Source organism: Bos grunniens, chromosome 4, assembly GCF_055505025.1.
Source record: "Bos grunniens cultivar Pamir isolate PY7600 chromosome 4, Bosgru_T2T1.0, whole genome shotgun sequence".
Lineage (NCBI taxonomy): Eukaryota > Metazoa > Chordata > Mammalia > Artiodactyla > Bovidae > Bos > Bos grunniens.
Window position 1 is genome coordinate 2,117,907 of NC_141168.1, and position 15,830 is coordinate 2,133,736.

At 50.2% G+C, this 15,830-nt stretch overlaps 1 long non-coding RNA gene across 9 annotated transcripts in view; it reads left to right on the top strand.

Moving 5' to 3' along the window:
* Positions 1-9,805: 9,805 nt before the first annotated feature.
* Positions 9,806-15,830, top strand: part of LOC147373379 (uncharacterized) — a 212,402-nt gene continuing 206,377 nt past the window's right edge. For 6 of the 9 annotated variants that reach the window (XR_015161853.1, XR_015161852.1, XR_015161848.1 and 3 more), the window contains exons 1-2: positions 9,806-12,169; positions 13,688-13,788. This is a non-coding gene — a long non-coding RNA (uncharacterized LOC147373379). The remainder of the gene's footprint in view (positions 12,170-13,687; positions 13,789-15,830) is intronic. The other 3 variants (XR_015161854.1, XR_015161855.1, XR_015161849.1) reach the window with 2 other exon arrangements.

The window sequence follows — 15,830 nt, forward strand, 5'->3', positions numbered from 1 at the left end:
AGTGGCTTGGTTTGGAAGTATTTTCATGTATAGTATATTTTAAATAAAGTTTGTTCCTGTGCTGTTCTCAGCATAACTAATTTACATGGCCATTATTTCTAAATACATGTTTGATTGCCTAGTCATTAAACTAATATTTATGAAACGCTTAGTCTATGAAAGTATGATGCCAGGAACTCCAGTGACATCGAAGTGAAATCAGTTCAGAGTCCTGCCCTCAAGGAGATTATTGTTTAGAAAGAGAAGAAACCATGCACGTGAAGAACTGGCATTAAGATAAAAAGAGCTGCCGTCCACTCTTGGAGGAGGAGGGATAAGCTAGGGCGGGGGAGCTGGGGGGGGCAGTGATGACAAGGGTTTGGGGTGAGAATGCAAGATCAGAGAAGACCTGAGGGGAAGTGGGCCAGAAGAGACAAAGCAACCTGAGCAGCATGTGCAGAGCAAGGTCCTGAAAGGAGCCACACAGGTGAGCAGCTGGGGCGGGCGTGTGTCCAGGGCCCGGGAGAGCAGGCTCGGGTGTGGCAGGAGGGGAGGGGGGACAGGCTTGCAGAGAGCGGGGTGGGAAGGGGAGGGCTGGAGGTGCAGCTTGAGGGCAGGCCTGGTGGCCCCGTGCTGGGAGGAGTCGGTGGCAGGGGTCCCGCCCAGGTGCTCAGATAGGAGAGCCTGGGTCGGGGGAGGGGCGGGGCGGGGGGTGGGGGGGGCTTTGGGGAAGGGATGCGGTGTCAGGGGCGCGGGTGGCCAGGAGGTGGCCCCATGGGACCCCCAGGATGGCCATGAGGGGCAAGATACCCTGGAGCTCGGGGAGCAGGTTTGTGGAGGCGCAGGAGAGAACGTTCAGTGCACAATGCCAGGTTTACCTGTGTGGCCTCACACCATCACGACTCATTAGAAATGGTTTCAATGTGGGAAAGAAGAAAGCTTTAGCTCCATAATCAAGGCTTATTTTTTCCTGTAGGGATTTCCATAATAACTTTAACAAAAGATGTCGACGGCCAAGAAACTAAGCGTCACTAAGCACGGCCAGTGAGTCCACTTTGCTTGAGAGCGAAGCGTGAAAGCGGCTCCTTGCTGTCACTTCTGGCGTTTCTATGGCTCAGGGCTTCCTGCGTATTTCATCACTTCTGATCTCACAGAAACGGGCCAGCCGCTTTCATTCCACAGTTTGCAACTTGCCTATTTTTGTTCTCTGATTATCAATTGTCGCCCAAATTGTGTCACCTAATTTTTCTGGGTAGTTGTAGAGAATACAAGGATTATTCAAAATTTAAAATGTTAGCTCCAGTTTGAATTTACTGGTTTTTAGATTCTGGCAGGTGGAGAGGGCAATGGCACCCCACTCCAGTACTCTTGCCTGGAAAATCCCACGGACGGAGGAGCCTGGTGGGCTGCAGTCCACGGGGTCGCTAAGAGTCAGACACGACTGAGCGACTTCACTTTCATTTTTCACTTTTATGCATTGGAGAAGGAAATGGCAACCTACTCCAGTGTTCTTGCCTGGAGAATTCCAGGGGCAGGAGAGCCTGGTGGGCTGCCGTCTATGGGGTTGCACAGAGTCGGACACGACTGAAGTGACTTAGCAGCAGCAGATTCTGGCAGGACATCTGAATCCAAAACTACATTAAAAAAAAATCAAAACAAAAAGTCTGATGGAACTGAAAACTGTTTTACTTGATTTTCTTCACTGTGGTGTTCCCAGCATGCAGCTCAGTAACCCACCCACAGCAGGTACCCAGCAACCCAGTGTGGACTTCATCCTTCTCCAAGCTGGAATAGCCATGTAATTTAAACCTTCAGTTAGGGATAAAAAAGGACTTTTTTCTTTGATTCTGGAAGGATTTTGAAATAAAAGATCTGCGTGTCAATTCTTAAACCGGTATAGAGACTGTTCATTGGGCTTCCCTAGTGGCTCAGCGGTAAAGAATCCGCCTGCAGTGCAGGAGACATAGGAGATGCTGGTTTGATCCCTGGGTGAGGAAGATCCCCTGGAGGAGGGCATGGCAACCCGCTCCAGTACTGCCTGGAGAATCCCATGGACAGAGGAGCCTGGCGGGCTACAGTCCACGGAGTCGCAAAGAACTGGACATGACTCAAGCGACTGAGCACACACGGTAAATATTAGGATAAACTGTTCTTACTGCAGTGCAGTAAGATTTGGGTTTTAGAAGTGAAAAGACTTCGGTTGGAGTCCAGGCTCTGTCACTTACGAGGTCTGTGTGGTCTTGGGCAGCATAGCCAACTTCCTGTGCCTTGGCTTCCTCCCTCGGCGAATGGGAGTAGTAAAGTCTGCATTAGATTACGTGAGGGGGTGTATGCAAACTGTGAGGGACTTCTGTAGGATCACTGAGGGAATGTGTGTAGAGCGCTCCCCCAGTGCCTGTAGGTAGCTCGTGCTTGTGGACGGTTGGTGTTTTTGCTGTGATTAGTGGTTACAGGTGGCGTGAGGTACGAGCCGGCTGAGCGGGTGTTCCTGTTCCCATATTATTTGACGACCATTCCTGATCGGAGCATCCCTGGTGAGTCCACAAGGTGAGAGCAGGTTCCATGCCATCTGAGTGGCCATAGATAAACTACAAATTATTTTCAACTATGAAAAGAGAGGGCTTCCCTGGTGGCTCAGCTAGTAAAGAATCTGCCTGCAACGCAGGAGACACAGTTTTGGTCTCTGGGTTGGGAAGATCCCCTGGAGGAGGGCATGGCTACCCACTCCAGTGTTCTTGCCTGGAGAATCCCATGGACAGAGGAGGACGGTGAGCTACAGTCCACGGGGCTGCAAGGAGTCAGACGTGACTGATCAACCAACAACAATGAAAAGAGAGGCAAATTAACACGTTTTATTGGAACTTATGCTACTTAGTTTAAACTTTACGACTGGATTTCAGACAAGAGCAGATTGAAATCACAGTTCTCTGAACAATGGAAATTTCAGTACTTGTAGTATGTGAGTTTTATTTATATCTTTTCCTTATTATTTAAAGCTCTTCGTTCTTTGAGAATGTAGTCAAGTTCTATCATTTCAGACCTCAGAATTAGCATTGAAAACATGGGATTCTTTACCGGGATTGATGAAAGTAATTTATTGTTTGCCGGGTCAAACACAGCATGCTATTTGTCGCCCTGTGGTTTGTGTATCTTTCTAGAAGCTTTCAACTTTGATCTGAGTCAAAGTACACTCAGTAGCACAGATGACAGAGTTAGAAAACACCAAGCGATGCGCACTGTCACTCACAGAGACTCTAAGTCAACAAGTACAGAGACGCAGAGTGAAAGCCCAAGCCCTTTAAAGAGGCTTGTACGCTCTTGTGAGAGAGCAGGCCGGTCTTTCTCGGCGAGACAAAGGTGCGGGACGGTTTATTAGTTCAAGGCTGAGCTCCCCGGCTGCCACTGCCGGCGCCTCTTCAAGGCCAGCTCCCGGCCCTTGCCGGTCCTTCAGGTAAACACTCGCATTTAAAAGGCCTTGCACCGCAGGGCTCCCCGCACATAAAAGCAGCTTTCTTAAACTGTCATCAGAGCGGATTTCAGAACGTGCTTTTAATACTTACAAGGCTGATGTTTGCCTTTTAAAAATGCTATTTGAGATAGCTTTTTATTTAACTTTCCCCTCGGCCTGGCTTTTACCTGATGGGCGGCAGCATTAAGGAAACTCGCCTTGTTGTGAGACCAGACAAAGATTTAGGGGAACGGTGCTCATGTGACCTTTTGAAAGTCAAGGCTTTAAAAAAAATCCTTGTTTCAACACCATAAAAACTGGATGGAAAACAAAGGCATGTAATCTTCATCTGAACATTTGGTTTCAGATTCTTTTTATTGAGCCTGTGTTGATTATATTGGGAGATAAATTAATTGTTTTCTGGGATGCCCTGTACTTCTATTTCCTCTCAGGTTTTAACAAGCAATGGCTCAAATCAATAAAAAGGTGAAGGAGGGAGGAGTGGGACAGGGGACATTTGGGTATGCTTAACTCGTAACTCTTCTAGATTACGATTCTCATAAAAGAAATTTAGCTCTGCTCTTCAAGCTGCATTTGTAGAGTTAATTATTGGTAGGAAATTCAAGCTTGTCTATTACAAATATAATTAATAGCTGCAAAATAATCCGTGGTATGGGTGTACCAGAATTTACCCAGGCACACCATTATTTTTTGACATTCCCTTTGTCTCCTCTTTGAAGCAATACTATTCCTTTAAATTTATATTTCTACACCTGGAATATTTATAAAGTTAAATATATCAAGGTAAAAAATACACACGCCTTTTTGATTGTACAGTTCCATGCATTTTGATGAACACAAACAATCACGTAACCAGCACCAAAATCAAGACATACAACCCATCATCATAAACATCTCCTTCCGTCCATTGTAACCAATTCCTTCCCCTTGTCCCCAGCCCCTGGCAGCCACACAGCTGCTTTCTGTCCCTGCAGCTTTGCCCACTCTAGTGTGTCCTGTACACGTAGTCACACCGTATGTGACCTCTTGGGTCTGGCCTAGGTGTGATGTGGCTGAGATTCATCCGTGTTGCGACATGCAAGCCAAGTTCCTTTTTTACTGCTGAGACACATTCCATTTGGGGAGTGTGCCTCACCTTGTTAATCCACTCACAGCTTAATGGGCATTTGGGTTGATCTTAGTTTTTGGCAACTAGGGATAAAGCCCCTATAAACATTCATCTACTGCTTTCTGTGTGATCACGCGTGTTCACCTTTCTTAGATCGATATCTAAGAGTGGGGGTCTGGTGCGGAGCATGCGCAGCTTCACAGGATGCTGTCAGCGAGTCCCCGCCGTGTCACTTCCTCCCCAGCACCGGGTGCTGCAGGCTTGCCGGTCCTCCTCGCAGCGTCCCAATGCGTGTGGTGTATACATAAGTGAAAGTCGCTCAGTCGTGTCTGACCCCGTGGCCCACACAGTCCATGGGATTCTCCTGGCCAGAATACTGGAGTCGCTAGCCTTTCCCTTCTCCAGGGGATCTTCCGAACCCAGGGATTGAACCCAGGTCTCCTGCATTGTCGTCGGGTTCTTTACTAGCTGAGACAGCGGAAGCCCAATATATACACGTACCTGTATACACACACATACCTGTATACACACATACCTGTATACACACATACCTATATATACACACATGCCTATATATACATATACCTGTGGCTGATTCACGTCGATGTATGGCAGAAACCAGTACAGCATTGTAAAGCAAATATCTAGCAATAAAAATTAACAAAACAAAACTTAACATTCAACAAACTAAAAAAAATTTTAAAAAAGCATTGCTTGAATCCATCGTGGTTTCTGGATACAAGTCTTCTGGTGGATAAGTGACTTACAAATATTCTCTGTTACCCCCCCCCCCCCCCGCCCCTTAAAATTGGTTACTGGGAGTCCTCCAAGTTTGCTGTTCTTTTCCACAGTTGTTTGGCTATTTTGGCTACTTTGTCTTGCCCTATTTTTTTTAAAGCTTGTTTATTTACTGACTCCTGGCTGCGCTGGGCCTTCCCTGCCCCCCGGCTTGCCCTGGTCGTGGCGAGCAGGCGCTGCACTCCGCTGTGGTGCACAGCGTCTCCCCGTGGCGGCTCTTCCTGGCTCGGAGCCCAGCTCTAGGCACACAGGCTGCAGCAGTTGCAGCCCTTGGGCTCAGTCGTTGTGGCTCACGGGCTTAGTTGCTCCTCAGCGTGTGGGATCTTCCTGGACCCAGGATCACACCCACGTCCCCTGCATTGGCAGGCAGACGCTTATCCACTGAACCACCAGCGAAGTCCTCCCTATTGGTTTTGAATCGGCTTGAATGCACAGACAGAAGTTCTGCTGGAATGTTCACTGGAATTTCATTAAACCTGTACCACGGTTGAAGAGTGTTTTATAATCCATGAACATTATATGTCTCTCCATCTAATGTATATCTTCCTTCCTTTCTTTAATCAAGGTTTTACAGTTCTCAGAATATGTTTAGCATTTATACCTAAATGTATGATTTTTGGAGCTACTGTAAATATTTACTATTTACATTTTTTTCTAATTGTTTATTGCTTATATACAGAAATATGATTCTTGTAGGTTGACTTCTTATAACTTTCTGTTATTTCCTCTTCTGTGAAATCCCTGATCATGTCTTCTTTTTCCATTTATATAATGTCACTTACCTTTTCTTTAGATGACAAAGGTCCATGTAGTCAAAGCTATGGTTTTTCCAGGAGTCATATACATATGTGAGAGTTGGACCACAGAGAAGGCTGAGTGCCAAAGAACTGATGCTTTTGAACTGTGGTACTGGAGAAGACTCTTGAGAGTCCCTTGGATTGCAAGGACATCAAACCAGTCAATTCTAAAGGAAATCAACCCTGAATATTCATTTGAACGACTGATGCTGAAGCTCCAATACTTTGGCCACCTTATGTGAAGAGTCGACTCTTTGGAGGACACCCTGATGCTGGAAAGACTGAGGGCAAGAAGAGAAGGGGGAAACAGAGGATGAGACGGTTGGATGGCATCACTGACCCAATGGACACAAGTTGGAGCAAACTCCAGGATATGATGAAAACTATCCTGAGATATAATATGCAGGGAAGCCTGGCGTGCTGCAGTCCAAGGGGTCGCAGAGTTGGACACGACTGAGCAACTTTCACTTCCCTTCCTCAAATGTGCATGTGACAGGCACCACGTCCCTGGGCATTTTAGATTTTCAGGTAGGGGGGCAAACATGTAGGCGGATGATGTTAGTCAAGTGCGGTAATGATCATGATAAAGGGTTAGAAGGAGATTTGCAAGAACCCTGTTCAGTCCAGGGACATGTACATCTGGGCCCGTCTGACTCAGGAAAGACTTCTGAGCTGAATGCTGGACCTTCCTTGGTCATGGATTCAGAGCATCCAGCACAGCTGGGAGGACACTGCCCCAGCCCTGCGTGGCGCCCCGTGTCCCTGGTCCTGTGGCCAGGCAGGGAAAGGAGGACGTGCTGAGGGCGGGGACTTGCACAGACAGGAGCTGGCTTGCCACAAGATGAGTCTCCCTGTCCAGAAGCAGTGTTACAAGGACTATCGGTTGATGAAAAGGGTATTGCATCATTCTATGGATGGCAATTTTGGCAAAAGCATTGTGGGCAGAGAAAGTGAATCTCTTGCTGGAGCCCCTGTCTGTTCTGCAGAACAGACAGGCCCGCCTCTCCCACGACGGTGACGCTGTCCACCCGCTGTCAGGGGCAGCTGGTTGCCCTGCGGGCTGGAACCACCTGAGGACTCAGCACTGGCATCTGCTGCTGGCAGCGTGTGGCTCAGGGTGGCATAGCCACAGTGGGCTCTGTGAGTGGACACTGACACCGAGGAGCCCCAGCCCAGGCTCTATCCCCGTTGCTGTAGCCACTCTTTTCGAGAGTCCATCCACACGGCCGTGGTGGCTGGGAAGGAGGCCTCGGATGCTCACAAACCCGTCCTTCTCGGACAAGGCTGCCGTTTGGAAGCTTTCCATGGGACCTGGATCCTCTCCTTCTGTGTCCACTCCAGAGGTCTCTCCACGGGCCTCCTCACACCTCGTGGTCGACCCTCCACCTGTTTCCTTTCAAATCTCTGACCACCCAGCCCAGCAACAACGCCTCTCGGGGAAGCTCAGCTGCGCTTCCTTCCAGGTAGAATGAATGGACGCTGGCCCTGAAGTCCTGCCTGCTGGGTGGATCCCCTCAACCGCGGCTCTTCAGAGCAGCCTGCGTGGGGCCAGGGGCTCCTGCTGTCCACTTTTGGGAGGTACCAGCAGGCCGTCGCACACAGCCGTTCACACGCGAGGTCTCCGCATTCTATTCCTGACTCAGCTGGTCCCGGGCGCTCCTTCCTGAGGCCACTGGTGAGGGGTGAGCTGCCGAGGGGCAGGAACTGGATGCTCGTGCCCCGAGCACACATGCGCTTCCAGGAGTCTGTGTGGGTCTGATCTAGTGCTTGTCTCCTCAACATGAAGACAGAGAGCTGCTGTGTCGGCCCGATTTCATGGCACTGGGGTCAGACAACACGCAGTTCATGATGAAGAGAAAGAGAAAGACAGGAGACACAGGGAAAGGCAGAACGGAGAGGCCTGAAGCTGTCTCTGTAACCTGTCAGTCAGACAGTTGAGGACGCCCTGGTAAGTTAAGAGTCAACAGATGTTCTCCAAAGAAAGCCATACGCCTAGCTTCCTATCATTGAGTCCTGCAGCTCTTACCTCCGGTTTAAAACTCGCATCTCTCCTTGCCTTCCAACATTCTCTTTATCTTTACCAGGATCACCACTGTGCAAAAAAGATCTCTCATTTCCTGCTTAAATCTGTCTGAGGATCTACCTAAAATGCACACTCTGCCATGACATTCCCCACGGGCAGGATTTTAACGGCTCCCAGGTATCTCTCAGTAAATGCCACACTGAGGGCCTGCAGGTGCCGGTGCTGGCGGCACAACGGGCTGCAGAGCTGCTGGAGACGACGGAGCTGCCCGAGGTCCTCACCTGTGCAGTGTGAGGTGGGCGGGGCCGAGGCCCACGCCCAGGGCCCGTGTGATACCTGTGAAGGAGCTGGTGTAAACTGGGAGGACAAATCTGATGCTATGTTTCCTGACTCCAGCTTGTTCAAATCTCATCAGTGGCCTTGATGGGGAATTATGGTTCCCAGAGGGGATGGGTGGGAGAGGGACAGTCAGGAAGTTTGGGGCTGTCACGCATACCCTCCTGTATTTAAGATGGGTAACCAATAAGGACCGACTGGAAAGCGTAGGGAACTCTGTTCAATACTATGTAACAATCTAAGTGGGAAAGACTAGACACACATATGACTGAATCACTCTGCTGTGACGTGGTTAATCACCTGGACTCCCACCTAGAATAAAAAGCTAGGACAAAAAGAATATCCGTGTGTCAACAGTGACATGAGGCAGGGAGAGGCAGCTCACGCCCTGACCAGGGTCCCCGGGTGTCACCTCGGGTGCACTTCATGGTCCCCTGGGAGTTTTACAGGCCTTTGGGGTGGGGCCCGGGCACCTGTACCCAGCAGTCCTTCCTGTTGCGGGGCCCTCTGCCTTGGCTCATGCCCACCCTTGTGCCCCTGTGTTTCCTGGGCTTGGTCCCGAGATCAGTGACTTCGGGTCAGGTGGGAATCCAACAGAAAGGCAAATTCTTGGGCCACTGCGGACTCAGTGAACCAAGAAGTCTGGGAGCAGTCCATTCCAAAGCAGCTACGGTCAGAACTGCCCCCCGAGGGGCTGTGTCGCCCCCAACAAGTCCTCATCTTTTGAGTCGCAGAGCTGCCTCTTCTCATGAGACTGCTCAGCCACCTGCCTCCCTGCTCCACGACTGCCCCAGCTCTCGGCACTGGTGTCTCAGCGAGTGTAGGCGGCGGCACCTCTGCTAGACTCAGGGGTCCCCAAGGAAAACAGCAAGGGCAGCGATAAATGTGGCTGAACTGACTTCAACTAGGCTGAATCCCGGCTCCTTGGACACCGCAGCCCCGTCTCTAGGACTCATGTCCCAAGCCCACTCCCACCTCACTGGGCGCTGGGCAGAGCCGCTGACCCCGTGAGTGCTGGCGCCGCTCAGCATCTGCTTTCCTTCCGCACACCCTCTGGCTCCTGCGGGGCAGGACCCTTGGTCAGGCCGCCCTCTGTCCCAGCAGGGCCTCCGCACAGACCTTCCCACCTGCATCCACCTTTGCTTCTGCACCTGCCCCCGGCACCGGTGCCGTTCTTGCCCCGTGGAGACGGCGCTGACCTTGTGGAAGCTGGGGTCGGCCTGCCCCACACCTCCTTCCCTCCGCAGCCTTTCTTCTTAATTCTGGGAAGAATCTTCTACAAATGCAGGTGTTCTCTACGGCTGTGTCTTTATTTCTGCTTTGCAGCATGAGATAATATATATATATATATATTTTTTTTTTAATCCAGATTTTTGTGTTAGTATACAGTATCTGTCTTTCTCTATCTGACAGCCTCTAGGTCCATCCGCATCTCTACAGGCAAATATATGCACACCAAGGGGGAAAGGGGTGGTGGTGGGAGGAATTGGGAGACTGGGATTGACCCATGTACAGTATTGATAGTATATATAGAACAGATTACTAATGAGAACCTATTGTATAGCACCGGGAACTCTACTCAGTGCTCTATGGTGACCTAAATGGGAAGGAAATCCAAGAAGGAAGGGATACACGCCTCAGTCAGTTCAGTTGCTCAGTCGTGTCAGACTCTTTGTAACCCCATGAACTGCAGCAGGCCAGGCCTCCCTGTCCATCACCAACTCCCGGAGTCCACCCAAACCCGTGTCCATCGAGTCGGGATGCCATCAAACATCTCATCCTCTGTCGTCCCCTTCTCCTCCTGCCCCCAATCCCTCCCAGCATCAGAGTCTTTTCCAATGAGTCAACTCTTCACATGAGGTGGCCAAAGTATTGGAGTTTCAGCTTCAGCATCAGTCCTTCCAATGAACACCCAGGACTGATCTCCTTTAGGATGGACTGGTTGGATCTCCTTGCAGTCCAAGGGGGGCTCTCAAGAGTCTTCTCCAACACCACAGTTCAAAAGCATCAATTCTTTGGCACTCAGCTTTCTTTACAGTCCAACTCTCACATCCATACATGACCACTGGAAAAACCATAGCCTTGATTAGACAAACCTTTGTTGGCAAAGTAATGTTTCTGCCTTTTAATATGCTGTCTAGGTTGGTTATAACTTTCCTTTCAAGGAGTAAGCATCTTTTAATTTCATGGCTGCAGTCACCATCTGAAGTGATTTTGGAGCCCCCAAAAATAAAGTCAGCCACTGTTTCCACTGTTTCCCCATCTGTTTGCCATGAAGTGATGGGACCGGATGCCATGATCTTCGTTTTCTGAATGTTGAGCTTTAAGCCAACTTTTTCACTCCTCTCCTTCACTTTCATCAAGAGGCTCTTTAGTTCTTCTTCACTTTCTGCCATAAGGGTGGTGTCATCTGCATATCTGAGGTTATTGATGTTTCTCCCGGCAATCTTGATTCCAGCTTGTGCTTCCTCCAGCCCAGCGTTTCTCATGATGTACTCTGCATATAAGTTAAATAAATAGGGTGACAATATACATCCTTGATGTACTCCTTTTCCTATTTGGAACCAGTCTGTTGTTCCATGTCCAGTTCTAACTGGTGCTTCCTGACCTGCATACAGATTTCTCAAGAAGCAGGTCAGGTGGTCTGGTATTCCCATCTCTTTCAAAATTTTCCACAGTTTATTGTGATCCACACAGGTGTGGCTGATTCATTTCACTGTACAATAGAAACTAACACTGCATTAGAAAGCAACTATAGGCCAATACAATTAATTTAAAAAGAAAAGAAATAAAACCGGAAGAGGCATCTTGATCATCTGGTCATCCCCATGATGACACTGACTGCCCTGAGGATGAAGGCCCAGGCCTACTGTCCAGCCACCTTGCCCAGCACCTCACGTGGTCTTGTGCTCTGGCTGTGGTCATCCCTGAAGCGGGCCCCTCGGCCAGGGCAGGTCCCCGTGTGCCCGTTCTCTCCCCTCTGCCAGGCTGGCTTGGGCATCAGTCACATGTGGCTCCTCCCAGGACAGGCACCTGCTCCTCAGGGTGCCCGCACCCCCGTGTTTGTCCCTGGCAGCACCCAGGGAACGCTGTGTTGACTGTGGCGTGTCATGTGCCCACCGGTCACCTGGCTCCGTGCCCGTGCGGATGCCCAGGGCAGACCTGCACACACCTGCACACACCTGTGCTGGGCACACAGGAGCTCCCAATGGGGGCTAACTCCGGGTTACTGTAGGGCTCTAAAGAGAAGCTGCAAGTGAGAGAAAAGATGCTTGCTCCATGCTCACGGATGTCACCTGTGAAGGGTTAAAAAGTCACCTGCGGGGAGACGACCCCCGTGCGCCGTCCTCACCGAGGCAGTGGAGTTGCCGGCGGAAACAGGCCGATGCAGGGACTTCCGCGTGGGAGCCGCACACGCTTGGTGACGTCACGGGCCAGGCGTGACGCGAGGGGACGTCAGGGGTGGGGGGCGGGGCTTGAGCGTGCGTGCGCGTGTCCCGGGCCTCACCTCCAGCCTCCTGAACGTCTGGGTTGTTCTCGGAGGCCGGTCTTCAGAGGACCTTCTCCTCAGAGGTCGCCGCACGAGACGTTCATCAGCATTTCCCGCACTTTGAAAAAATGGCTTCCTTCCAGCCAGTGAAGACGGCCCCGCAGGTGAGGTGAGTGGAGTCAGTGACAAACCCGGCGTTCTCCCGGAGCGGCTCGGGGCCGGGCGGCCACATGGCCCCTGGGTACCCCCGACCCCCACCCCCGGCATCCGCCTCACAAGCGGGGTGGGTCGGGTGGGCTCCGTCCCCGCTTCCCTCGTGGGGCGGGGCGGGGACACCGCGGGCCCCCCGTCGCTGCGGTGGCGGCGCTCTGCGTGTCGTCACCGCACACGGCCCGCTCTGGCGGCTCCGCAGAACAGTCTTGGCCCTTGGCCGGAGGGGCTTACGTCCTCAAGGTCGTGGTCCTGGCTTAAAATAGCGCCTGAAGACCCAGCTGTCTAGGTAAATCCGGCCCAGGAAGGAGAGGAAGACAGAACAAGGAGGCCCTTTCTAGCTGCGCGAGGCCTCTCACGGTTCGCCCGGCGTGCACCCGCGCCCGGGGCTTAGTGCTTCGTTTCCAGGGAGGGTGGAGACGCCACCCCTGGGCGCTAAGTGCGGAGCAGGCGTCAGGCCGTGTTAGCGGGGGCGAGGGTGCGCCGGGGGCGAGGGTGCGCCGGGGGCAGGCAGCCTGCTGTCCTGACCGCACAGGTGGTAACCCGACCGGTGATGAGGTCAGAGCTGCGGCCCCACAGCTGACGGTGGGGGTGCCGAGCGTGAACGTGGAGAGTGAAGAAGCCACCTGGTGTTTCAAGGCTCTAAAGTCGTCTGTTCCCAACTGGCTTGGGAAACAAGGCATTTACCAGTCCAGTTGACTGGGTTGTGCACTGGGCCAGCGGCCGGAGACGCCTGAAGTTCCACATGGCCTGGAGGGTGTTTCCCATGTTCACCCCTCAAGGCCTCAGGGGGCCTGAGGGCAAGACTTGGTGTCCCTGGGCTCCCTGCCCAAGGCTCATCACGTTGTCCCTTTAGTTTCAGTAACTGAGAAAGCATCCGCTGGCTGTAGGACCAGGTAGTTCAGAGGCCAGTCTTCTGCTGTTGATTTAAGTCAGAGTCACTAGTCACTCCTGTTTTTTGCAAGTAATTTTGCTTAATAATTGGGTGGATAAAAGGATTGAAACCTTGGAAAGGGTAAGTTAACCTTTTAATGGACAAGCTACATCGTGTGCTCATTTGGAATTGGGTTGTTTTTGTTGTTGACTTTTAGGAGTTCTTTGTATATTATGGATCTAAGTCCCTGATGAGGCATAAATGATTTGCAAATATATTCTGCTGTCCCATCAGCTGCCTTTAAACTCTTCAGATATTCTCTGAGACACAGAAGTAACATGTGTTACTTTGAAGATAAACAAGTGGGGGCCTTTCTTGAAAATAAAGTTCATTGGTGAAGTAGAATATTCTTATTAGTTAGCTTCATAATGCATTAAAAAATGAAGATCAGACTTTTAAACCACATAGTCCACAAATTAGAAAATTAGTGTATAATACTGGGAAAATATTACTCATTGTTCAGTGAATAACAACAGCAAAATTTACTTCCATCTTTATTAATACGTGTAATACCGGCACTGATTTTTTTCTTAATGTTTCCAGATTTAATGTTGCCATTTTACTCTGGAATCTGGTTAAAATGAATAACCCCTTTGGAGAACAACAGAAGTCATCTTTGCTCTGCCATCTTTCACCACTTCCAGGTGGGTTCCCTTGGGAATTCCCTCCAAAGAATTCTGCCAAATCAGGGCACAGTGTATCAAAACCTCATCTTTTAGTTACAGAAATGTTGAAGAAATAGTTGCTCAGGTAGCACAGATTGGCTCTTCAGCTGCTCTTTTATGGAGCTATTAACTCAGAGACAGCATTACTTAAATGTAATTTTTATTATTACAATTAAAGACTGATTTGATTTTATGAGATCATGCATTTTTATTTTATGGAAGTTTTATAGTTAAATTCAATTTAAAGATTACTTTATATTTAAAGTAAAATATAAGCAAGTACAGTATTACAATTATACTCTACATCTTTTGCAAATCTGATATTAAAACTTCCAGGCAGCTGATTACTTTGGTAGCATCAAATGTTTCCTGATATAACTACGTAATAGCCAAAGAAAAGCATCTTGGTTTATTCTGTTTGTGAAATGCCAAGCAATTGTTCCCTTATTAAATATGTCAGATCTAATTAAGTTTATTGCCAGACATACAAGTCGCTTCCCTTTCTGCTAATTCCCAGAGGAGCGGGCTTCTTTGGATCAAAGCAATCTTTTATTGGGCTGTATTGTTTGTGTGACACAAAGTTGTAAAAATGGAGACCAGCACTCAGAAAGCCAGCTTCTGGTCTTAACTTTTCACAAAGGGAGGAAGTTGGGAGAGCTGAGTGAGGCGTGTGTGTGCAGCTGAGATGCACACGACTGTCACGTGGCCTCGAAGGCCAGTTTGTGACTTTCAAGTTTCCCTGCGATTTTTGAAGGGCTTTGTTTCTGATGGAGGAAAAGAATGTAAGAGTATTTGCACTAAACAGATTAAGCTGCTGGTAAACATGTCCCCTTTAAATGAACTGATGTGGAGACAAAGAAAGCGCTTTGTCGTTGTCAGCTGGGTTTGTGTGAAGTCACAGGGGCAGACGAGAGAAGCGGCGGGCCTCTTCAGATCCCTAAATCAGAAAATCTGTGAAACGAGTCAAGACCGAGTTAGACTCTACTTCTCACTTATTTTGGCTAAAAACTTGCTTTTCCTCTCTCACTTGCACTTCTTGGGAGGGAAACCTGGTTTTTCCAAGATAGAGTTAGCAGAGGAGCAAATATTACTTGGGAATGGGAGCGCTTTTCAGGGTCTGAGCACTTGTGATGAATCAGTCCTGCTTGGTGAGGGGCTGGTGGCACATCGGGGGCCCAGCCCCTGGCTGGTGATGGCTATGATCTCACTGTCAGCACAGATGAGCAGAGGGAGCTTGTCCAGCTCATGGTCTGGGGCTCATAAGGGGGTTGATGGGCCGATGGGGGCACTGGTGGGGGCTGATGTGGCTGATGGTGGCTGATAGGGGAGTTGATGGGGCAATGATGGGGGCTGATGGCGGGGCTGGTGGGGACTGATGAGGGGCTGGTGGGGGCTGGTTGGGGGAGCTGGTGGGGGAACTGATGGGGGACTGATGGGGGCTTATGGGACCCCTGAAAGAGGCCATCCTTTTTTGAGGGGGTGTCCTGTGCAAACTTGTAGGATCTTAGTTCCCCAACCAGGGATTGAATGCTGACCATGGTGGTGAAAACACCCGCCTGGGCCTCACAGAGATGCGAGCAAGCCCGGCTGGAAGCATGTTATGTGGACACAGAGCTTCTTTCCCATTCAGTGGGGTGTGTTTTTGTTGTTTTTTGTTTGTTTCTTTTTAAGGAAGTTACCTCAGTAAGTAAAGTTTGGGATTTGGGATGTTAGCTGTCAAAAGTTAGGGTTCACCAAAAAGAGTTCAGAGTAACGACCAGGGGGATGTCCTGATGTCCACAGGTCCAACAGGTCTTTAGCATCTCTCATGGGGACCTCGGACAAGGTGCCCGAGGGGAAGGCTGAGTCACTCGGGATGGACGCTTGCGCTGGGGCCGCTGCCCCTGAAGGAGGCCAGGCCCCTTGGGGGTGGAGCCGGGTCTCTGGGTGGGTGTGGGTGGGGGCTACCAGCTCTGGACAGTACACGTGGCCTCTGGAAGCCCTGCATGTGAGGCCCCGCCGCCAGACACTGTATTGTGGAT